Raw genomic sequence first — 25638 nt, forward strand, 5'->3', positions numbered from 1 at the left:
CATGTACCAATGTATATATTTATCTATCTACTTATTTGTTTAATTTGTTTTATTTATCTACCTACAGTATTTGTTTATTTATTTGCTTATTTATTTGGTTATTTGCCCATTTATTTATTTATTTATTTACCTATTTGTTTAATTTTTATTTGCTTATTTATTTGCTTATTTGCCCGTTTATTTGTTTGTGTATTTATTTATTCATCACCCTTTTATTTATTTATTTATTTATTTATTTATTTATTTATTAGGTCGGATAGGTCCCTATCATAGCAGAGTCCGGCACCGCCACATCTGGACAAGAGGTATATATGTAGGGTCAAAACTACCAGCAACAATTTTTAGTTGGCTGACGAAGCCTCTTGGATAAGCAGCGAAACGTCCGACCCCTTCAAAGAAGCACAGATGAGGGCTGCAGAAACCTTTTCATCGATGGACCACTCCTGTACGACTGAGAGCTTACACATACGCCTTGTGACACCCTAAAACAATTGTGGCAATATGACTCGGTATTGTCAAGTCCAACAATACCGAAACAATGAAGTCATTCAACCTTTGGCCTGCAGCGGACTTCATAGAAACACGCACGTAGCTTCATCTTTGCATTCTGCTACGCGGCCTGCGAGCAGTCGCGCAACGACATTAGCATGACAATTGGGAATTGACGGGAGGAAGTGAGGCGCGATTGATAAACTCCCTGCATATGTTTGAGGGTGTTGGCTCAGGAAATATAAGAGGACAGACAGCAGGGGGAAGCACTCAACTTGACTGATTTGATTGAAAACAGCTCTTGGCATTTCCATTGGTCAATTTGTCCCGATGAAATATACAGTTGAACCTCTTTTTACCATTTCAGGCCTGGTAGTGTTCATATTCCAAAATTCTTATTTTACGTAATTGTTCTATACATTCTATGGAAGTATAAAATGGATCGATAGATAGGTAAGTCGGTAGGTAGGTATGTAGGTCGGTCGGTCGGTCGGTGCGTCAGTCCGTCTGAAAAACCTTTACAACTCACTGTGTCCGTCGGTCCATCAGTCTGTCCGAGGATGGAGGGATAAGATGGATCGATAGATAGGTAGGTCGGTAGGTAGGTAGGTAGGTAGGTAGGTAGGTCCATCGGTCTATCGGTCCGTCTGAAAAACCTTTACAACATTACCTCACTCCGTCTGTCGGTGGGTCCGTCGCTTGGTCCGTCAGTCCGTCCGTCCGTCGATCCATCTGTGGATGGATGCATAAGATGGATCGATAGATAGGTAGGTAGGTTGGTAGCTAGGTCGGTGGGTAGGCAGGTACTTAGGTCGGTAGGTAAGTAGGTAGGTAGGTGTGTCGGCAGGTAGGTCGGTCCATGGGTTTTTCAGTTTTTCGGTCTGTCGGTTTGTCTGAAAAACCTTTACAACATTACCTCACTCGGTCCGTCGGTAGGTCCGTCTGTCCGTTTGTCTGTCCGTCGCTCCGTAGATAGGTCGGTGGGTAGGCAGGTACGTAGGTCGGTTGGAAGATAAATAGGTAGGCACACGTGGGTAGGTAGGTAGGTTGGTAGGTAGGTAGGTATGTAGGTCGGTCCGTAGGTCCCTTGATTACGGTCATGATATTCTGGCATCTTTTTACCCGGGAAAATCCGAGCGTATGAAGACGCTGTGTTTGTTTTTTGACGCCGCTTTTATTGCGGGTTCCGTTTCATCTGAATTGCCGCCAGACTGGTATCAGCGCCGACATAAGAAACAAGTCAAACAAAGTAATCAGGTTGTGATACGAGCGGCACAAAGTGGCTTATTCACAAGGTTACGGAACGAAATATCATATATCCAAAACACGCTCGCCGCTAATAAGGTCGAGCGGCCCCATTTATTGAAGACTTTTATTTTGGTGAAAGGAAACAACAGCGAGGGGTCCAAAGTTGCTGTCGTCTTCAAATCGCTAGAAGTCTTGAAAAGTGAAGCCACTTTTTCTTCATTTCTTCGACAAAGTCAACGGTCTCTTCCTAAAACGACCTCTGACCTTTCTTTTTTTCTTCTTCTTCTTGTTCCGAAGCAAACTTTTCAAAGTTTTCTGCTTGAATTAGCATCTGATTGACCTGACAGGATCCACCATGAACATTGAATTTGATAGAAGCGCTCGGCGTGTTATCAACCGCCAAAATAAAATGCAAAAGTCATCTAAAACCCGTGCGCTTTCCCAACATAAGATAAATTAATAATTTAGTTTTCATGATGCCGCGACAAAACTGATTTGCATCGCTTTTTTTCTCTCTTCCTTTTCGAGGTGAAGTAAAAGGGCAATAAGGCTCCACAAATAACCCGCACAAGCCATCTGTACACTTGATGCAAAAATCTATCAAACCAGATAAACAAAACACAATTGATGAGGAACTAGGTAAAATGAGTTACTTCTACTTCTACTAGCTGGCTGACTAGGTTTCTCTCTACTTAGTTTTCTATTAGCTATGTAGCTATATAGGCGGCGAGATATCCGTAGGCTATCTATTAGCTATTTATTAGCTAGCTAGCTTTCTATCCTTTTGAGTTACTTCTACTTCTCCTAGCTGGCTGGCTAGCTTTCTCTCTCTACTTGGCTTTCTATTTGCTATATAGCTATCTAGGCGAGCTATCTAGCTAGCTATCCGTTGGCTATCTATTAGATATCTACTAGCTGGCTGGCTAGCTTTGTATCTATTTACTTCCCGGTTGAATGAACGCTGGCGCGTGTGGCTGTCGCTGCTCGCCCGCAGAAAAACTCATCCTGTGACTGTAAAGTGACCTTGAGAGTTTTGAAAGGCACTTATAAATCAAATGTATTATTATTATTATTATTATTATTATTATTATTATTCAATGCAGCGTAAGAAAAATGTAGACTTGCTTCTTTCATCAGAATAAATAGTTACTTACTAAATTATATGGATCTGGAGTAATATGAGCTTGAAATGGGGGCAGTTGTCCAAAATACAATGCAGTTTTTTGTGGGTTAGCAGCGGCAGCCACACGCTCCAGCGTTCACTCAACCCGGAAGTAACTCAAAGAGATAGAAAGCTAGCTAGCTAATAGATAGCTACTTTGCAGTCACATGATAAGTTTTTCTGTGGGTTAGCAGCGGCAGCCACACGCGCCAGCGTTCACTCAACCCGGAAGTAACTCAAAGAGATAGAAAGCTGGCTAGCTAGCAAATAGATAGCTACTTTACAGTCACAGGATAGTTTTTTTGTGGGTTAGCAATTAGTAAAAAAGTTAAAAAAGTAAAAAAAATAATGACTGTTATTATGGTTTACTTACGGCAATTTGGAATTTTTGGTTCGGACTTGAGCAAGCATCATGAAATTTCACAAGTTTGATTTGCTTTCGCGGGCCGAATAAAATGACGAGGTGGGCCAGATTTGGCCCGCGGGCCTTGCCTTGGAGACCATTGATTTAGATTAATATAATCTCAGAATAATAGTATTTAGGGTGGTTTTGGACATATAATGTCGTCCTAAAACTTAATATTCGGTCGGTCCTGGAATTTGAGCGCTTTTAGGGCTCTAAAAATCATTGCCTGCATGGCTTTTCTCCGGGTACTGTGCTTCCCTTTCGCATTGCCTGGCAATTTACACATAATTGAACACTGAGTACGACGTGGAAGAAAAGATGTAAAATTGAACAATGTTCTACTTCTTGGGCTATAAAATCATCGCTTCAACTGAGGAAGTGGGAGGAGATAATGTGATCATGTGCTAATATGCTAATTTGTTGACATTCATGTTAGCACACTGCTAACGCCCTAAACAAGACTGGATGTATATTTCTATTTAATTTATTGTCCATTGGATCAGAAACAATATTTCAACCTCCTTTTTATTGACGTTTAATCGACATTTTGACAAGTAGGAACGTTTTCCCAGAACCCGCGTTCATTTCCCTCCGCGTTGGCAACGCTTTAGAATGCCGATTTCACGTTCTATTTTCAAAGCGCCTACTCAGCCCCCGCGTTTGCTTTCGCCTTTTATGAATCATTTTGCATGCGTGAAATCATGAACATATAATCGAGTTTAATCATGTCAATTAGGAAAATTTCTATACAGTATATTGGACACGGGTCAATCAGTAGCGTTGCCGAGCAACGGGAGGGAGGCCATTTTGTTCCGAAGCAAAGTCGCGTCGGCAATTACGTTTGTCGTAACGACGGCCTTTTTCGCGATTTTGTTGGAAAAATGAAGTTTACGTTCTTAACTCACCGCTATTTTACTACTTAGCACATTCAAAAGCTAACATTTGAATCTTTATGTCAATCTTGGAGCATGTCGGCATTCTCCAAGGGTGACCTGTTCCATTAGAATTGACCACTCAGGAGTTTTGAGAAATGGTTAACTGTTTTGGTTTTTTGTTTTTTGATCAAGCAATGTAACAGAAAAAAAGTGACCTACAAAGTGCAGAATAATTTACAATCAGAAAAAATGAAGCTGGATAATTCCTAGTTAACAAAAAAAAAGTAGTAGTAGGTAAGTAGGTCGGTAGATAAGTAGGTAGATAGATAAGTAGGTAGGCAGATACTGTAGGTATATACTATAGATAGTTAGATAGTAGATAGATGTATACTGGAGATAGGTAGGTAGATAGATAGATCTGTAGGTAGGTAGGTAGGTAGATCTGTAGGCAGCTACTTAGGTTGGTAGGTAGATATATACTGTAGATAGATACTATCGATAGATGGATGGAGAGATAGATTGATAGATGGGAATTAGTCAATCAGGTTTTAAGTTCAGTAAATGTCATCACTAGCTAGCTAGGTTGCTAGGTATTTATTAGCTATCTATTAGCTAATTAGCTAGCTAGCTTTCTATCTATTTGAGTTACCGCCACGTGTGGCTGCCGCTGCTCACCCACAGAAAAAAAAAACTTCTTGTGACTGTAAAGTGACCATGAGAGTTTTGAAAGGCACTTATAAATGAAATGTGTTATTATAAAACAATACATATGTATTGCATTGTATTTTAGACAGCCGCCCTCATTTCAAGGTCATATAACTCCAAGACCTATATCATTTAGGAATTAACTTTTATTCCTGGTGAAAGAAGAGCAACTAAGGTTTCTAACGCCGTATTGAATGTTGATGTAGTCGTAAAACTGAATATTCTGGGGGTGTCCTGGAATTCAACTCATCGCATCCGAACCCCCATTTGCTGCAATCTCTGGTACTATTGCTTGATGACTACCGCTGTGTCTTTCATCTCTTCCCCATTCGGCAGGTGATCAATAACAACTCAGCAAGGTCAAGCTTCATGGTTAGATGAATATCATTTTCCCCGCTTAGCATGGCGGTTTGTGCTTGTCTAATTATAACTTGTAGCAGTGATGTGGCTCTCAATTGATCGACAAATAACTGCGGCCTCTTCAAAGATGAGTGCTCCATCTTTGGAGGTCTATGTCAGATTTTCAATTTATGAATCAATTCGTGAGTGGCACTGAATGAGTTAAAGGACAACCGACGCCTCCGGACAAGTTGCGTCCATAATTTGTAAAATGGCTTCAAATGACTTGGACTGAGCGTATTTTACAAACATTCCACGGCATATAGCTATAGTTTACATTTTAAGACTCGCGCTGAATATTCAGGAAGTTTTGTTTTTGAGTTGGTGGCGAAGCCCGAAGTGAGGTCACGTCTGGAACGCACGCCCCTGATCGAGAAAGCGACACGATGCATTTTGGGTATTTTGTTTGGCAAATTTGTGAGTTTGAATCTAGCACATTTGTCACTTTAAATCAAGCAAATTTGTGAGTTTGAATCAATCAAATTTGCGAGTTGGAATCTAGCAAATTTGCGACTTTAAATCTAGCAAATTTGTCACTTTAAATCTATCAAATTTGCAAGTTTGAATCTATTAAATTTGTGACTTTAAATCTAGCAAATTTACAAGTTTGAATCTAGCAAATTTGCGACTTAAAATCTAGCAAATTTGCGAGTTTGAATCTAGCAAATTTTTGACTTTAAATCGAGCAAATTTGCGAGTTTGAATCTAGCACATTTGCGAGCTTGAATGTAGCACATTTGTGACTTTAAATCTAGCAAATTTGTTACTTTAAATCTAGCAAATTTGTGAGTTTGAATCTAGCAAATTTGTGACTTTAAATCTATCAAATTTGTGAGTTTGAATCTAGCAAATTTGTGACTTTAAATCTAGCAAATTTGCGACTTTAAATCTAGCAAATTCGTCACTTTAAATCCAGCAAATTTGCGAGTTTGAATCTATTAAATTTGTGACTTTAAATCTAGCAAATTTACAAGTTTGAATCTAGCAAATGTGTGACTTTAAATCTAGTAAATTTGCGAGTTTGAATCTAGCAAATTTGTGACTTTAAATCTAGCAAATGTGTGACTTTAAAGCGAGCAAATTTGTGACTTTAAATCCAACAAATTTGCGAGTTTGAAACTCACAAATTTGCGACTTTTTTTCTCAGAACAATACCCCATCTCTAAAAATATATATATATATATATTACAACCTTGCCCTAATGCTCTTCCGTACAAAAGTAACCAACGAGCATGACCGCAAAATGTTTTCATAGCGCCTCACTCAAATTTCCACCTTTGTCTGTCAACAAACCTCAAAATGTATTAATTGTAAAAACTCCACCCTGGCACTCAAATGTCAAGGCATCGATGAAAAAAAGCCCACCGGCCCACCCCCCACCCAAAGAGGCAGTCTTCAGCTTCGCCCGTGGCGATAAATCTTTGAGACCGAGAGCCTTTAAAACGCGTGCGAGGGAACTCGTCGCTGATGAGAAAGGTACGTGACACTGAAGGACACTCCACTTCAAATGGAGCCGCGCAGAAATTGAAGACTCCAGCAGCCATCGGTGGCAAGGACGATGACTTGCGGGTGTGAGAAAGGGCAGAAGATGAGCAGCCGGGTTGCCATCACAATCACATTCTCTGAAGCAATCCAGAAGATACTTTCAAAAGGCAATTTGATATGAATTGAGGCTTTAAAATGGCCGCCGAGTGTACAAGTGAGAAATGCAAAATGGCAGAACGGGAGGATCATCGGAGAAGTCAACACAAACTCCATCTTGAGAAAGGCCCAACATCGGATGTTCTTCCTGAGGCTTCTAAAGAAGCATGGCCTTCCACCGGAGAAGCTACCACATAGCTAGCTAGATAGATAGCCGGTCAGGGTGCTAGATAGCAAATACAGTGACACCTTGGCTTACGAACTTAATTGGTTCCCAGACAGAGTGTGTAAGGCGAAAAGTGTGTATCCCAAACATTATTTTCCCATAGGAAACCATTAAAATGAGAATAATCTGTTCCCTGGTCTTCATAAAATATGATTTTTTTACTAAATAAGCCTTAAAACTACACCAAATATACCTTATTTTACGTATAATAAATGTGCAATGGTATTATAATGAAAGAAATAAACTGTACTATATAATAAAGTTGTTTCACTGAAGACTGGGGGCGGGGAATAGAGGACAAAAAAGTCAGCTGCCATTTTCTTGTTAGGAGAACGTGCTGATTCGCGAACGACACATCACTCATTGTGGCGCTCCGTGTTTATCCAGAAAAATAGTTCGTATGCCAAGGTAAAATTTTCATGAATTTAACGTTCGTAAGCCGAAAAGTTTGTTAGCCAAGGCGTTCGTAAACCGAGGTATCATTGTAGTTGTAGCCCAATGTTGAAAAAAGACTGCAATCCAGATGAATAAAAAAAAACAGGTTCATGAAGCATATTGGAAACTGATAAGTAAGGAGCATCATATGTGGATCTGCCGCCGCTTGGAATTGAAGCGGATTTACGTGAAACAGGAGTTGTGAGACAAATTCTTTTCGTCAATGGATGCTACAGCTTCATGTTTTCTTTCAACATTTAGCTTGTCGCAGACGTGCACATTTCACCACGACGCCCCCGATCCACTGGTGAAAAGGATGCCTTTATCCTCTCCTCTTTCATCAAGAACTGATTCGTATAACAATGTTGGTGGAGAAAGTGCTTCAGATTGAATGACTGTCTTTGTGACGTCATATAACAGACACTCCCCAACTTACGAACGAGATAGGTTCCGAACCGTTGTTCGTAAGGTGAATTTGTTCGTAAGTTGCTTCAGTGCTATATTGTGTATGGAATGTATGTTTAAAGGGCAACCGACGTCACTTTTTTGGTTTTTAACTGACATCAGAAAAACGTTCTATAGCTTCTAAAATACCCAAAACACTCACTATGATATTTTTATTCAAATGCAAAACACCAATAAAAATGACTTCAAGTGTCCAAAATCTGCAAAAAATTAGGCTGCAAATTGGGCATTTTCAGAAAGTCCCGCCCCCCAGTTCGTGACGTCTTGCATTGCTGGAGAATCCAAACAATGGCTTCAGATTTGGAGAATATTCCGCTTTCTGGTTACTCATCCAGTTATGAATATGATTCAAATAGTTCTGAAGAGGAAAGCATACATGTTTGCAATGGATTAAAGAATTTATTCCATGCCATTTTGAGGCAACATTGGGGCAACAATGGATCACCAGAAAAGAGGCACGAAATGGCGACCTCCAGTGTCTCCAGATTTTTTTATTGTTTTGAGTCACCGTTTTAGCCATATAAGCAAGCACGATAGCCCAAGTCACTGTTCTCGCTATGTAAGCTAGCACGATGGGTTAGCGTCTCACACATACAGTATTTTCTATACATTTGAAACATTTTTTTTTTAATAGAGTTTTTACTTCCGGGTTGAGAGAATGTTGGCGCGTGTGGCTGGCACTGCTCACCCACAGAAAAAATATCCTGTGACTCTAAAGTAGTCCTTGAAAGTTTGGACATGCGCTGATAAATGAAATGTGTTATTATTATTATTATTACAACAATGTTCATATGTACCGTTGTTCGTAACTCGGATGTTCTTAAGTAGGGGAGCGTCTGTTATTATTTATTATTATTATTATTATTATTATTATTATTACAAAAATGTTCATATGTACCGTTGTTCGTAACTCGGATGTTCTTAAGTAGGGGAGCGTCTGTTATTATTATTTATTATTATTATTATTATTATTACAAAAAATGTTCGTATATACCGTTGTTCGTAACGCGAATGTTCTTAAGTAGGAGAGCGTCTGTTCTTCTTCTTCTTCTTCTTGTTCTTCTTATTATTATTATTATTGTTATTATTATTACAAAAAAATGTTCATATGTACCGTTATTTGTAACTCGAATGTTCTTAAGTAGGGGAGCGTCTGTTATTATTATTTATATTACAAAAAATGTTCATATTTACAATTGTTCGTAACTCGAATGTTCTTAAGTAGGGGAGCGTCTGTTATTATTATTATTATTATTACAAAAATATTCATATGTACCGTTGTTCGTAACTAGAATCTTCTTAAGTAGGGGAGCGTCTGTTATTATTATTATTGTTATTATTATTATTATTATTACAAAACATGTTCATATGTACCGTTGTTCGTAACTCGAATGCTCTTAAGTAGGGGAGTGTCTGTTATTATTATTATTATTATTTATATTACAAAAAATGTTCGTATTTACCATTGTTCGTAACTCGAATGTTCTTAAGTAGGGGAGCGTCTGTTATTATTATTATTATTATTATTATTATTATTATTATTATTATTATTATTATTATTATTATTACAAAAATATTCATATGTACCGTTGTTCGTAACTAGAATCTTCTTAAGTAGGGGAGCGTCTGTTATTATTATTATTGTTATTATTATTATTATTATTACAAAACATGTTCATATGTACCGTTGTTCGTAATGTGAATGTTCTTAAGTAGGAGAGCGTCTGTTCTTCTTCTTCTTCTTCTTCTTCTTCTTATTATTATTATTATTATTATTGTGGCGCAGCGAGATTGTCTGTCTTTACAGCAGCTCCTATATTGTTTTTTTCTACTTCTTCCTTTCCTTTCCGCTTCCTTTCATCACTTTGCTGCTGTGAAATGTCCATTCCTCCACTGCGAGATTAATCAAGGCCAATCCAATGGAATGCTATCAATTTTTCCGTTTATGATCTAATTTATTAAAAGGCTGCTTGGGCTCATTGTCACATTCTAAAAAAATATATTTTATTTTGTAGCACTTGCGCTGATTGTCAGTGTGTCGCTCACTGGTGAGCCAGGTGCTGCTCTAGTAACGTAGCAACAACTCAACGTACTTAAAATTCATCTGACAAACTCCGAAGAGAACAGAAAGACAGACGGGAGGAAAACGCCATGACGGAACACGTTGACATCTCTTCAACAGATTGTTAGCATCATTAATGATGCGTGTGTCTTTAATAGGACGTGTCATCACGACACAAGGGAAGGGAGGTGGCTCGGGGTTTCAAACACCAGGACGGGATTGCAACAGGGACCTCAAAGCTGAACCCTTGCGATGTCACACCGTTTTTTATTTTACAGTGATATCTCCGCTTACGAACTTAATTGCTTCCCAGACAGAGTGTGTACAATTGAAAAGTGTGTATCCCAAACATTAATTTCTCATAGGAAACCATTAAAATGAGAATAATCCGTTCCCAGGTCCCCATAAAACGATTTTATACTTTCTAATTTTCCTTAAAAGTACACACAATATACCTTATTTTATGTATAATAAATGAGCTATGGTATTATAATTAAAGAAATAAACTGCACTGTATAATAAAGTCATTTTATTCGCCTTTGTGATGGCCGTTAGCCACAAAGGGACATAAGTCTTCCTGTGCCGGTCCCAAACCCGGATAAATACAGAGAGTTGTGTCAGGAAGGGCATCCGAGCCGAAAGCCGAAAGGAAAAGAAGAAGAAGATGGTGGTTGATGGCTTGATGGAATGGAGTGTCCGGTTTCCTCAGCATGAAACACTTGATGAGGAACGTAGCCTTCTTTCACCATCTTGAGGAATCATCCCTTGGAGGTGCTTTCTATGCCATCATTTTACCTTGTTCCTCATCCATTGTGTTCTGTTTAGCTAGGTTGATAGCTTTTTGCATCAAGTGTACAGATGGCTTGTGCGGGTTATTTGTGGAGCCTGATTGATGGGATATTTTAACCTTGCAGTCTACACTCTGCTTTTGAAATATCAAAGTTGAAACGAGTCCAAATGTCACTGTTTTCTCTCCATTTTCTCACTCTCTCTCTGTCGTCTGCCTGTCTCTTTAATGTTTAAACCACCTCCCCTCACTGCTGCGTTCTTGACCAATCACGTGGCTTTAACCGAAGACTAGGGGCGGGGAATAGAGGACAAAAAACAAGTCGACTGCCGTTTACTTGTTAGGAGAACGGGCTCGTTCGCGAACGGCACATCACTCATTGTGGCGCTCCGTGTGTATCCCGAAAAATAGTTTGTATGCCAAGGTAAAATGTTCATACATTTAACGTTCGTAAACTGAAACGTTTGTAAGCCAAGGGCTTCGTAAACCGAGGTATCACTGTAGTTTGAAAGGCGCTAGTTTGTAATTTGTCGCTACAAAGGTATGATTAAAATGACCTTTTTCTCCGAGATGCTCTTTATTGGACAAAAATAATCCGGTCATGAGCCCGCCAAGCTTTCCGGCTGAGAGACTTTGGCGCAAATTTGAAATGACGTGCAGACGTCACGTTTCACGCTCGCGCTTGTGACAAAGAATGTCAGATATCAACAAAATCAGGCTTCATCCAGCTGAAGCGCTTTGAGATAGAAAAGCGCCGTGAAAACCAAAGCCCTGAAGCCATTTAGAGAGATAGCCATCACATAATTTAACACATTCACTGCCATTCACACATATATTCGGGAATTGAAAATATGACGTAGAGCGCCATTGTTCGGTTTTGTTTTTTCCTGCTTGGGTGCTGATAAAGCTCTTCTCAGACCTCTGACCATCTTTTTTTCCCTTCCACAAGGGGCAGCATTTCCCTTTTTTTTCCATGTTAGCGCTTTGTTCCAGCTTCAGATGTTGTTCACGCGCTATGTAAACCAATATGTATCGCATTGTATTTTGGACATCCACCCTCATTTCAAGCTCATATAACTCCAGACCCATATCATTTAGGAATTAACTCTTTTTTTATGATGAAAGAAGAGAGTCTAAAGTCTTTAATGCTGCATTGAATGTTTATGTCGTCCTAAAACTGAATATTCTTTGGGTCCTGGAATTTGATTGACAATGACAAAAACCCTAGCACTGAGGTGGACATATTTTTGCGTGTCTGGCAGTGAATGAGTTTCAATTCAATTCAATTAAATTATCCATCCATCCATTTTCCGTACCGCTTATTCCTCATTAGGGTCGCGGCGGGTGCTGGAGCCTATTAAATTAAATTACATGAAATTACATGTAATTACATGAAATTACAAAACATTTGAAAGAAATAAAACACATTTAACATAATTATTGTTACTATTATTATTATTATTATTACAAAAATGTTCATATGTACCATTCGTGACTCGAATATTATTCAGTAGGGGAGCGTCTGTTATTATTATAATTATTAATATTATTATTACAAAAAATGTTCGTAACTCGAATGTTCTTAAGTAGGGGAGCGTCTGTTATTATTATTATTATTACAAAAAAATGTTCATATGTACCGTTGTTGGTAACTCGGATGTTCTTAAGTAGGGGAGCGTCTATTATTATTATTATTATTATTATTATTATTATTATTATTATTATTATTATTATTATTATTTTTATTATTATTAATAATATTATTATTACAAAAATGTTCATATGTACCGTTGTTCGTAACTCGAATGTTCTTAAGTAGGGGAGCGTCTGTTATTATTATTATTATTATTATTATTATTATTATTATTATTATTACTACTACTATTACTACTATGACTATTATTATGACTATTATTATGACAATTATGGTGACTATTATGATGATGATTATGATTGTGATTGTTATTGCTATTCGTCTGTGTAAGCTCTCAGTCGTACAGGAGTGGTCCATCGATGAGAAGGTTTCTTCAGCCGTCATCTGTACAAAAGTGAAGGTTTCGGACGTTTCGCCTCCTATCCAAGAGGCTTCGTCAGCGAACTAAAGTCTGACTGGTCGTATCGGCCCCATTTATATATCCCTAATGTCCAGACCTGGTGGCGCCGGACACAGCTATGATAGGTCCCTACTCTCAGGTTGGGGGGGGGGCGCGGGACCCCCCCCCTGTGGCCCCACTGATTGTTCCTACATTCCTGACTAACGATTGGCCTATTACACCCACTCCCCCCGGTATCACCTCATCAGCATAACGACCCTCATCAGCATTGCGAAAGTTGCCTAACCTGTTTTGCCTGAGCAGGCTATTGTATGAACGATCCAAATTGAACCTCACACCACCAGACCGGTTTAATGAAGGATTTTGTTGTTTTATAAGAATCGCCTCTTTCACCCCCCTTTCAAACCATCTATGTTCTTTCGCTAAGATTTTAACCTCATTGTCGTCAAATGAGTGGTTGCTAGCTTTTAGGTGCAAATGTACTGCCGATTGAGGCCCACTAGTATTATCCCTGCGATGTTGATAAAGTCTTTTTTTGAGAATTTGTTGAGTCTCCCCAATGTACTGCTCTTTACAATTTTCATTCTTACAATGTATGGAATAAACTACATTACTTTGTTTTTCATTTGGTAGCCTATCTTTTGGATGCACTAATTTTTGCCTTAACGTGTTTATCGGTTTGAAATAAGTAGGAATTTTATGTTGCCAAAGGACTCTTTGTAATTTTTCAGAAACTCCTGCAATGTACGGTACTGCTACTCCTCTCCTTTTAGAATCTTGAGAATTATTGGTTTCGTTCGCTATTCTTTCTTTCTGACATTTGTTGAATGACCACTGAGGGTACCCACAGTTAGTGAGTGCTCTCCTGATATGTTTTGACTCCTTTTCTCTACCTTCAGTGCTAGTTGGTATTAGTTTAGCCCTATGCTGGAGGGTTCTGATAACTCCTAGTTTATGTTGTAAAGGGTGGTTAGAGTCAAAAAGTAAGTATTGGTCAGTGTACGTAGCCTTCCTAAAGACTTCTGTTTTTAGCGCTCTGTCCTCTTTTATAATTACTTTACAATCCAAGAAGGCTAGTTGGTTCTCTTGAATGTCCTCACGAGTAAATTTAATGTTGAAGTCTACAGAGTTGAGATGATCTGTGAAGGATTGAATTTCTTGTTTCTTAATTATGACAAAAGTATCGTCCACATATCTAAACCAGTGTCTAGGTTTTGTCCCTGGGAAGGATGTGAGGGCCTGTTTCTCCATCTCTTCCATGTAAAGATTAGCCACTATGGGTGAAACTGGTGAGCCCATAGCACAACCATGGATTTGTTTATAAAATTTTTCCCGAAATTGAAAATACGTAGTATGAAGGCAGATTTCTAATAATTGGCAGATGTGATCCGGTTTCAGTTTGGTTCTTTCATGCAGAGAAACATCCGCCAGCAGCCTCGTCCTCACCACTGAGACTGCTGCTGGGGTTGGGACAGATGTAAAGAGAGAAGTCACATCGTATGATGCCAAAGTTTCCTCAGGTTCCAATATGAGGTCTTTGATCCTCTCTACAAACCCTGTGGTGTTCTCTACGTGGTATTCTGTGTTACCAACCAACGGAGCTAAAATAGTTTTTAAATATTTGGCTACATTGTATGTAGAGGAGTCAATGCTACAAACAATGGGTCGGAGGGGGAACCCTTCTTTATGTATTTTTGGCAGGCCATAGATACATGGCGTGGCCTCTCCCGGGTATAATCTAAAATACATCTGTTTATCTATATGTTTTCCTTTCTCTAGCTTTTGGAGACAGTCAATCATTTCTTTCTTGTATCTATTGGAAGGGTCCCTTTTTAGTTGCTCATACGTGTTAGAATCACTGATTAACCTATTTATTTTGTCTTCATAATCCAATGTGTTGAGCAGCACTGTGCATCTGCCCTTGTCTGCTGGCAAAATAGTAATATTTTTGTCTTTTTGTAGAGTAGTTAACGCCTTTCTCTCTTCTAATGTTATGTTGGACGGAGGAAGTTTGGCACTACTGAGAAGAGCTGATATTTTAATGCGTAGATCATCTGCCTCTGCATACGAAAGTTTGTTATTTTTAATAGCCGATTCAGTAGCTGTGATATAATCTATTGTAGGTATAGTTTTAGGAGTCACTGAGAAATTTAAACCTTTGGTAAGTACCGCCTTTTCTGTCTCTGAGAGATCTCTGTCTGACAAATTTTTGATCCAATTCTCCCTTGCAAACTGTTCATACCTAATTTTACGCGTGTTTACCAGTAGCTGAGATTGTTTCAGTAAAAGTAATTTTTGAAATTTACCCTTTTGTCTCTCTTTGGTTTTGCTGTGGTGCCTCATATAACCGGATTTAGTAAATTCACACACTTCCTGATAGATTTTGTGGGTAAGATTAGTTTGTAATCGCTGATAATAAGTTTCTATTTCTGACTGTTTGTTTTTTATCTCTATGTTAAGTCTCCTAATTCGCAAATTTAGAATTTTCCTAGTATAATTTTGTTGCATTTTATCGGCTAAGTATCCGGGTTCCAGGGGTGCTTGCTTCAAGCATTTAGGAATTAACCGGCTCTGTCTACATCTAAGATTGAATCTGAGGTGGTTCTTTAAATCAGCTAATTTAAAGGTGGCCTTTTCTAAGTTACGTACCAGCAGAAGGATGTCTCTCCCAAAGTTGGCAGCAATACGTCTGTGTAAGCTCTCAGTCGTACAGGAGTGGTCCATCGATGAGAAGGTTTCTTCAGCCGTCATCTGTACAAAAGTGAAGGTTTCGGACGTTTCGCCTCCTATCCAAGAGGCTTCGTCAGCGAACTAAAGTCTGACTGGTCGTATCGGCCCCATTTATATATCCCTAATGTCCAGACCTGGTGGCGCCGGACACAGCTATGATAGGTCCCTACTCTCAGGTTGGGGGGGGGCGCGGGACCCCCCCCCTGTGGCCCCACTGATTGTTCCTACATTCCTGACTAACGATTGGCCTATTACACCCACTCCCCCCGGTATCACCTCATCAGCATAACGACCCTCATCAGCATTGCGAAAGTTGCCTAACCTGTTTTGCCTGAGCAGGCTATTGTATGAACGATCCAAATTGAACCTCACAAGAATCGCCTCTTTCACCCCCCTTTCTTATAAAACAACAAAATCCTTCATTAAACCGGTCTGGTGGTGTGAGGTTCAATTTGGATCGTTCATACAATAGCCTGCTCAGGCAAAACAGGTTAGGCAACTTTCGCAATGCTGATGAGGGTCGTTATGCTGATGAGGTGATACCGGGGGGAGTGGGTGTAATAGGCCAATCGTTAGTCAGGAATGTAGGAACAATCAGTGGGGCCACAGGGGGGGGGTCCCGCGCCCCCCCCCCAACCTGAGAGTAGGGACCTATCATAGCTGTGTCCGGCGCCACCAGGTCTGGACATTAGGGATATATAAATGGGGCCGATACGACCAGTCAGACTTTAGTTCGCTGACGAAGCCTCTTGGATAGGAGGCGAAACGTCCGAAACCTTCACTTTTGTACAGATGACGGCTGAAGAAACCTTCTCATCGATGTTATTGCTATTGTTATTATTATTATTATTATTATTATTATTATTATTATTATTATTATTATTATTATTATTATTACTACTACTATTATGGTGACTATTATGATGATGATTGTGATTGTTATTGTTATTGTTTTATAGTTGTTATAGTTATTATTATTATTATTATTATTATTATTATTATTATTATTATTAGTTGTATGATCACATGGCGGAAATTCGATTGTGTCGGCAGCCAACTGTGAAGCTGAGATGATGTCTTGCGTAAGTTTGTCAAAAGGCAAAGCTCGACAAACACAAGTGGTCCAATCCCCCTTTTCTTCTTCTTTTATCTTCCGTTGGGAGATTAGATCATTGCTTCTCCATATTAAGCGCTTGCTCTTTTTCTTTGCTTTAAATATCTTTTATCGCCTTGCCGTTGACCTTTGCACTTGATTTCTTTGCCTTTAAATATTACTTTTATGCATTATCTCTTGCCGTCACCAAAGAGACTTTTGCGGATAGAATCGTGGCACACATTTTGAAAAGCCACTCACCTGAGACACGATTTGACCCATCTTTTGGGTAGATAAAAAAAGAAAAGAAAAGAAAGTAATACAAATGTAAATAATAATAATAATGATGATAATAATAATAATAATAATAATAATAATAATAATAATAATAATAATAAATACCCTGTAGATTATTATTAACAGTAGTCGGTGGCCATTTTTTTTACAATGAAATCAATATAAAATATACATTACAATCTAATATAGTATAGTATAGTATAGTATAGTATAGTATAGTATAGTAGAGTGTAGTAGAGTAGAGTATGGTACAATATGGTGAGGTGTGATGCAGTGCGCTGCGCTACGCTAGACTAGACTATAGTACGCTATGCTATGCTATGCTATGCCATGCCATGCTATGCTATGCTATGCTATGCTATGCTATGCTATGCTATGCCACGCCTCACTATACTATACTATACTATACTATACTATACTATACTATACTATACATATAAATTTATTCAGTGCTGTATTATAATATAATATAATAATACAGTATATATTAATTTATTTAGTGCTGTATTATAATATAATAAATATAATATAATAAAATATAACATAATATAATATAATATAATATAATATAATATAATATACTTTGATGTAATATTATGTAATATATAATGTAATTTGATGTAATATTATCTAATATGATGTAATGTAATGTAATATAATATAATAGACACACAGACACACTCGACCCCCCTTTTCAGTGAAGACAAAAAAAGCGTTTGTTAGATTTGAGGATCTCAGTGGTTGATGAATCACTCCCTTTAATACGCGTGCGATTGTCTGCGCCTGGCGTTCGATCGGCATTCCGTAAAAAATTGATTGTTTCGCGACAACCGCGTGCGACTTGACCGTTAACGTGTCGCCGGCGGACGCGCGCGGGGGGACAAGGACAATTATTTCTATTGGCTGCGGTGCGTACGGGGGCAGTTAGCCCACCAATTACAAGCAGGTTCCTCCGTCCTAGATCTTGAAGGATAATCGAGGCAGTAGTTATTGTGTTCATTTTAATGGGATTTTATTGACAAGCATCATTGCAGCCTTGCCGAGCGCTTGTGAAAACAGCTTTGCAACTCAATTAGCTTTGACATTGCCTTCGACTTCATCGCGACGAGAACAGAAAAAGGGACAACAGTTATGCTGCAATTATTCGGCTATTTAAAACGCAGAACAATACTTTCTTTGGAAGTTAACTCATTCAATGCCAGACATGTGCAAAAATTCCTTGATTGGTGGAAATTTATCAGCATCGCATGTCTGGGCTAGCAACAGACCGCTAGCTGTAACTTTAATGCAAAAGCCGTTTTATTTTATTTTATTTTATTTTATTTTATTTTAACTCATTCACTGCCATACGTCCAAAAATGTGTCCACCCCAGTGCCAAGGTTTTTGTCATTGTCACTGGAATTCCAGGACCCACAGAATATTGAGTATTATTAGTATTAGAGTATTTATTATTATTATTATTATTATTATTATTATTATTATTATTATTATTAATGCTATAGGCGTTTTTATTTTATTTTATTTTGTTTTGTTTTGTTTCGTTGTCAGAAGCAATGGCCAGCGCTTTATAGGCACCCAAACAAGAAAAAAAAAAAAAACAATCCCGAACAAATTCGGGAATGGCGCTATGCGTTATATTTTCAATTCCCGAATAAATTTGTGAATGGCAGTGAAAGCGTTAAAACACGATGAATTAATTAGAAGAGCGCTAACATGGAAAAAAGGGAAATGGTGCCCCCTTGTGGAATTGAAAAACATTGTCAGAGGCCATGGCCAGCGCTTTATAGGCACCCAAACAAGAAAAAAAAAAAACCCGAACAAATTCAGGAATGGCGCTCTACGTCTTATTTTCAATTCCCAAATAAATGTGTGAATGGCAGTGAATGAGTTAATACACGATAAATTAATTGGAAGAACGCTAACAAGTTTGAAAGGAAGGTAAAAGAAGTGATTCTTATAAAACAACAAAATCCTTCATTAAAGCGGTCTGGTGGGGTGAGGTTCCATTTGGATCGTTCATACAATAGCCTGCTTAGGCAAAACAGCTTAGGCAACATTCGTAATGCTGATGAGGTGATACCGGTGGGAGTGGGGGAAATACTCCAGTCGTTAGTCAGGAATGTAGGAACAATCAGTGGGGCCACAGGGAGTGGTCCTCTGCTCCCCCCGCCCCCAAACTGAGAGTAGGGACCTATCATAGCTGTGTCCGGCGCCGCCATGCCCGGACGTTCGGGATCTATAAATAGGGCCGATACAACCAGTCAGACTTTAGTTCGCTGACGAAGCCTCTTGGATAGGAGGCGAAACGTCCGAAACCTTCACTTTTGTACAGATGACGGCTGAAGAAACCTTCTCATCGAAGAACGCTAACATCAAAAAAATGGTCCGATATGAATAATGCCGATCAGAAAGTGTCCAACGGCTCCTTAATGGTCTTTTTACATTATGTTGCTCACTTGAGCTATCTACAGTAAAGTCTCGTTATATCGATATCGGATATATCGATAGTCCCGGTTATATCGATACTATTTCTATGCACGCACGGAGAAAATTACATGCAAACAGGGTCGGATATATCGATAGTCCCGGTTATATCGATATTTTTTCGGACTCCCTTGAATATCGATATAACGAGACTTTACTGTAGCTAGCGATATAGCTAGCAATCTAGCTGGCTACCTAGCTTGCTATCTATTAGCTAGCTAGCTGGCCATCTAGGTAGCTATATATTTGCTATCTATAAGCTAGCTAGACAACTATTAGTTATCTATTAGCTAGCTAGCTAACTAACTTTTTATCTATTTGAGTTATTCCGGGTTGAGTGAATGCCTGTGCATGTGGCTGCCGCTGCTCACCCACAGAAAACATATTTTAAATTCCCGAATGCATTTGTGAATGGCAGTGAATGAGTTAATACCCGATGAATTAATTGGATTCTGTTTTGATCGATGGAAAAAAGAAAGATCATAAGAAGAGTTGTGGACTCTTTCTCGGCGAGCGTCTGTAAATTTCCATTTCAAGGTAAAGTCGTACGTTGAAAACGTAACGCGGCTTCTTTATTCGACGGATTTTTTCATTGATTGAAGCTTTGAAACTGCGGAGCTGCTGCTGCTGATTGCCTTTCCTTCAACACCCCCACACGGCCTTCAAGTTACAAACTTGTATGACCTTTAAATAGCGTCTTTGATGAAACAACGTGGGGAAAAAAATCATCACTGTGATAAATATTTCCATTGCAGGGTGGGACGATGGATCAGCGTCGAAGTCCAGGGTTCGAATTCAGGCTTCATCATTTTTGGGTGGAGTACCTACATGGGTGATCTTTGCTTTCCTCCTATATTCCAAAAACATGCTAGTTTTAGTGGGGCCCGATAGTCGAGTGGTTAGCATGGCGGCTTCACAGTGCAGAGGTCGCAAGTTTGAATCCTGCTCTGGTCTCCCTATGTGGCGTTTTCATATTCTCCCCGGTCCCACGTGGGCTTACTCCGAGTCCTCTGGTTTCCTCCCACATTCCAAAAACATACCTGGAACACTCCAAATTGTCCCTCGGGTGTGAGTGTGAGTGTGAATGGTTGTTTGTCTCTGTGTGCCCTGCGATTGGCTGGCAACCAATTCAGGGTGTCCCCCGCCTCGTGCCCCGAAGACTGCTGGGATAGGCTCCAGCACCCCCCGTGACGTAAAGCATGATTACTTTGGAGTCTGCTCGCCTCTGACTGGTACTCGTAAGAGGGAGCACATACTGTAACTCCTCCTCTGGCATCCCTTCACTGGCTCGCGCTACATTTTTTAGTTCCTTTCAAGATCTTATTATTTGTTTTCAAATGGCCTCGCTCCTCCGTACCTCTCCTCGTCCAACCCTACACACCTTCCTGATGCCTCAGGTCTGCTGACCAGACGTTAATAGCTGTGCGAAAAACTAAACGGAGGCTCGGAGGGGATCGAACCTGTTCTGTTGCTGTTCCCACTCTTTGGAATGACCTGCGACTGGACATTCGGCAAGCCCATTCGCTACCCATTTGTAAAACCCGCCTCTTTAATATTAAGTTCTACCCCTTGGCATTCGACTCAGCATGATTTCGGCTTGATCTTGGTTCCACTCATTGCGCTTTGTTACAGCTTCAGCAATTGTTAAAGCGCTAATTAATTGTGTATATATTGTGACCCTAAAGAGTAAAAAGCAACTTGGAAAATGGATGGATTTAGTGGACCCTCAACGATAAGGGGTGCCTTTGCGATTGGTCAACAAATTCAGGGGTATACGGCCGAAAAACGGCCGGGGTAGTCTCCAGCAAGCTCTTCGTGAGAAGTGGCTACGACAGAACGCTGACTAATTGAGACAGCGCCGGCCTCTCGCACGATTCAGTGAGCAGCACCCATCGTGCTAGCATCCACAACCCCCCCCCCCCCATCCTCTGACGTAATTGGCGGAAGCAGAACTTGAGCGATGAATGTGTCAATGTCACCTTAGGTTCTGCTTAGCTGTTAGCAATGTGTGCCGAGTGTCCCGGTCTGCCATCCTACAGTGTAACGTAGGGCGGATGGCAGCCAAGTGAATGACGGTGGCGCTGTGGCTAACGGTGTGAAGACCAATGTTGCAATAATGTGTATGTCAGGTATGCGATGCATGTCCAGTACATCTCATACACAATGCATTCTGGGTAATTTTTTCATGTGAAAACACTGTTGATGGCGAAATTAGAAGGAAAACTACATAAATAACGCAATGGTGATTCTTGTGGCAGCCAATTGCGGTAACGCGCATAAAGAAGGTGTACTTTGACACAAATTCCCAACGGACAAATCAACCCATTTCCAATCGTGCTTGTGCGCCATCTTGTGCATTTTCTGGGCGCTACATTGGAGTCCAGACGGCTCGAATTGATACGAACGGACTTCTTTCATCGATTGCAAACATTTATGCTTTCCTCTTCAGAACTATTTCAATCATATTCATAACTGGATGAGTAACAAGAAATCCGTATCTGACTCTCTGAAGCCATTGTTTTGATTCTGGAGCAAGGCAGTTTGTAAAGGAATTTCTCCTTTACAATCTCTCCAGTTTTGAGCTCATTAGTGGCAGTTTTGGGCAACTTGAAGTCATTTTTATTGGTGTTTTGCATTTGACTAAAAATATCAGACTGCGTTTTTTGGCTATTTTAGATGCTATAAAACGTTTTTCTGATGTCAGTTAGGAAACAAAAAAGTGATGTCGGATGTCCTTTAATTTAGCAAAAAAGACACCGCCCATTAACTTTCTAATATGATTTTAATCTATTTCTCCCACTCTGGTCAGGGGGGTAAAATCTAAATAGCAAATGTAACGGCATGCCATTAGAATCAATTGAGTGTCTGTTTTAATAAATAACAGTTAGCAAGGTGGTGCAATGGCTACTTCGTTCGCACTCCCTGGTGTACATCAAGTAAGCCAACTGGCATCTTGTAGGCCTTATTCGGCCCGCGGCCTCCCTCTGTGTGACCCCCGAGTCGGCGGATGCCATGTGACTGGCATCCAAATTGTAATGATTCAACTCACCCGACAGCCAAGGATGCAAATGCCGGCCGGACATGCTGAGCAGCTGCCGTGCATGTCGGCTGCGTGTGATAGTTGGGCCGATGCTAAGTAGAACACGTGCCTGGTTGCTTTCGTGGAGCTCCCTGGAGTCCGGTCGATCGGAATTAGTGATTCTGCACCAGCTGGGGCCAACTGATGGGGCAAAACCAAAGGCCAGATGACCACCCAGGTAAAGAAACTTGGACCCTGGTGCTTGACTGTTGAGAGGGATGTTGTTGAGTTTGTTAGGGCAACGAGTGGAACAACTGGGTCATCCTTTCATGACAAATGGAACTTGGAAGCTTTTTTTGCATTTATCCAATCCAAAAAAACAATATATATATATATATATATATATATACATATGTATAAATAATATACAGTGATACCCCAGCTTACGAACTTAATTGGTTCCTATAAAGTGTGTGTAAGGTGAAAAGTGTGTCTTCCAAAGATTAATTTCCCTTAGGAAACCATTAAAAATGAGAATAATCCGTTTCCAGGTCCCCATAATATCTATCTATCTATCTATCTATCTATCTATCTATCTATCTATCTATCTATCTATCTATCTATCTATCTATCTATCTATCTATCTATCTGTCTGTCTGTCTGTCTGTCTGTCTGTCTGTCTGTCTGTCTGTCTGTCTGTCTGTCTGTCTGTCATATTTTGATTATTTTTTGTTGTTGTTCTTTTCAAGATGGCGCCGCGAGAGTGGCTGCCTTGCAAGCAGCTCCTGTATTTTGTTTTTTCTACTTCTTTCTTTCCTTTCCTCTTAGTCTCATCACTTTGCTGCTGTGAAATGTACATTTCTCCACTGTGAGTCTTATAAAGACTAATCCAATCCAATCCAATGACAGAAAAACGACAACAGGTGACTTCGACAGCCACGAAAATCAAACCGGGCTTGTTCACCAGGCCAGTTTGTGGGATTCTTCCCCCCCCCCCTCCCTCGACTTCTCTCCTTGACAAATTTTCAACACGGCATTGCCGTATCCAGTTGCCAGGATACCACTCCTCTCAGGGCGAGTCCTAATTGTTTTGACTGAGTTACAAGCTGTTTAATAAAGGCACCTTGTACAATGTTGTGATTCAAGTCATGCACCAGCTTAGCCAACCAATTTGACTTGCGGAAATGGGGGTGGGGGGGGGGACGAGTTTAGCAAATGCTGCCAGATTAATCTCTTGAATCCAAAACACTTGCACAAACAGTTAAGAGGATGTTTCAGTTATGGCACGTCGCGTAAGGACACCAGTGTGACCAACACATTTCGTAGAATATCCCTACAGTTTGGTCCAGCTTTTTTTTGGTGTTTTTTTTCGACACACATAAAATTCTGACTACCGTCTGTGGTTGACTTCTCACATCAGAGGAAGAAGACCAAGCGAGAAATCAATTGAAGTGATGGCGCATAGTGTGATATTGATGTGTGAAATCATGGACCGTCGCTTAGGTCAACATTTTACTCACCAAATATCGATACGACCACGGCCTACCGACGACAGTGATACCTCGGCTTACGAACTTTTCGGTTGACAAACATTACATTTGTGAACATTTTACCTTGGCATACGAACTAGTTTTCGGGATACACACGGAGCTGCCACAATGAGTGATGTGTCGTTCACGAACGAGCCCGTTCTGCTAACAAGAAAATGGCAGCCGTGTTCAACATTAAAGACACAGGCAGACGACAGTGAGAGAGTGAGAAAGTGAATAGAAAACAGTGAAATTTGGACTCGTTTCAACTTTGATAGTTCAAAGGCAGAGTGTAGACTGCAAGGTTAAAATACCCATCACTCAGGCTCCACAAATAACCCGCACATGCCATCTGCACACTTGATGCAAAAAGCTATCAACCCAGCTAAACAGAACACAATTGATGAGGAACAAGGTAAGATTATGGCAGAGAAAGCACTTCCAAGGGATCATTCCTCAAGATGGTGAAAGAAGAAGGCTACGTTCCTCATCAAGTGTTTCATGCTGATGAAATCGGCCACTCCATTCCATCAAGGCATCGACGGCCATCACAAAGGTAAATAAAACAACTTTATTATTCAGTACAGTTTATTTCTTTACTATAATACCATAGCACATTTATTATACATAAAATAAGGGATATGTTGTGTAGTTTTAAGGATTATTTAGTAGAACATTATGTTTTATGGGGACCTGGGAACTGATTATTCTCATTTTAATGGTTTCCTATGGGAAATTAACGTTTGGTATACACACTTTTCGCCTTACACACTGGGAACCAATTTAATTTCATAAGCCAAGGTATCACTGTATTTGGATGACTCTTATTGATGATGATCACATGATAATGTCCACTTTCTCAACCAATGTTTTTTTTTTCTTCAGGTGGCCGGGGAGTATTTTTTCTTGATGTCAAAGAGCATCAGAATGCAGCTGCAGACAACAACTTTCACAATTTGCGAGATGGTGATGGTGGTGCACCGCAAAAAAAGCAGGTAAGAGGGAGGAGTCGGGTGTATTTGACGAATTGTATAGAAATAAAGTCAGCAGGAACAAAATCGAAAACGTCAGTCATCAGTACAGAAAAGTCCAAAGTAACAAACAAAACCATGAGTAAAAATATGACCAGATGAACAAAACCTGACAGGGTGAAACATACAATGACCCGACACTGAATCCTCGTACCGGGAGTCCTTTTAACCGCCACTGATTAAAACGAGCAACACCTGTGCAGCTGCAGGCGCGGCCGACAGTGCCACCCGGCGCTCAACAACCGGAACGTGACAAGTTCGATTCCCGGGCAGCTTCCGAAGATTCAACCGAGCCTGGATAAAAATGGATGCGATATTTACTTACAGACTTTGGGATTGGCGGGTGAGCTAATGGCTAGAAGAACACGATCGAGAATCACTGTGTAGATTGGAAATAAATAAATAAATGAGAATTTTGGATTGCACATTAAAATATGGCTTCTGGTTAAGATACATAAGTAATCGGTTAAGAATTGGGATGTTAGCGTGCAAATCAATGG

At 39.9% G+C, this 25638-nt stretch overlaps 1 long non-coding RNA gene across 1 annotated transcript in view; it reads left to right on the forward strand.

Annotated features, from left to right (window-relative positions):
• Positions 1–25102, forward strand: part of LOC148900995 (uncharacterized) — a 119906-nt gene extending 94804 nt beyond the window's left edge. The window contains exon 3 of the long non-coding RNA XR_016114377.1: positions 24993–25102. This is a non-coding gene — a long non-coding RNA (uncharacterized LOC148900995). The remainder of the gene's footprint in view (positions 1–24992) is intronic.
• The last annotated feature ends 536 nt before the right edge of the window (positions 25103–25638 follow it).

This window comes from Hippocampus bargibanti, linkage group LG03 (genome assembly GCF_051943395.1).
Source record: "Hippocampus bargibanti isolate YZ-2025 linkage group LG03, ASM5194339v1, whole genome shotgun sequence".
Lineage (NCBI taxonomy): Eukaryota > Metazoa > Chordata > Actinopteri > Syngnathiformes > Syngnathidae > Hippocampus > Hippocampus bargibanti.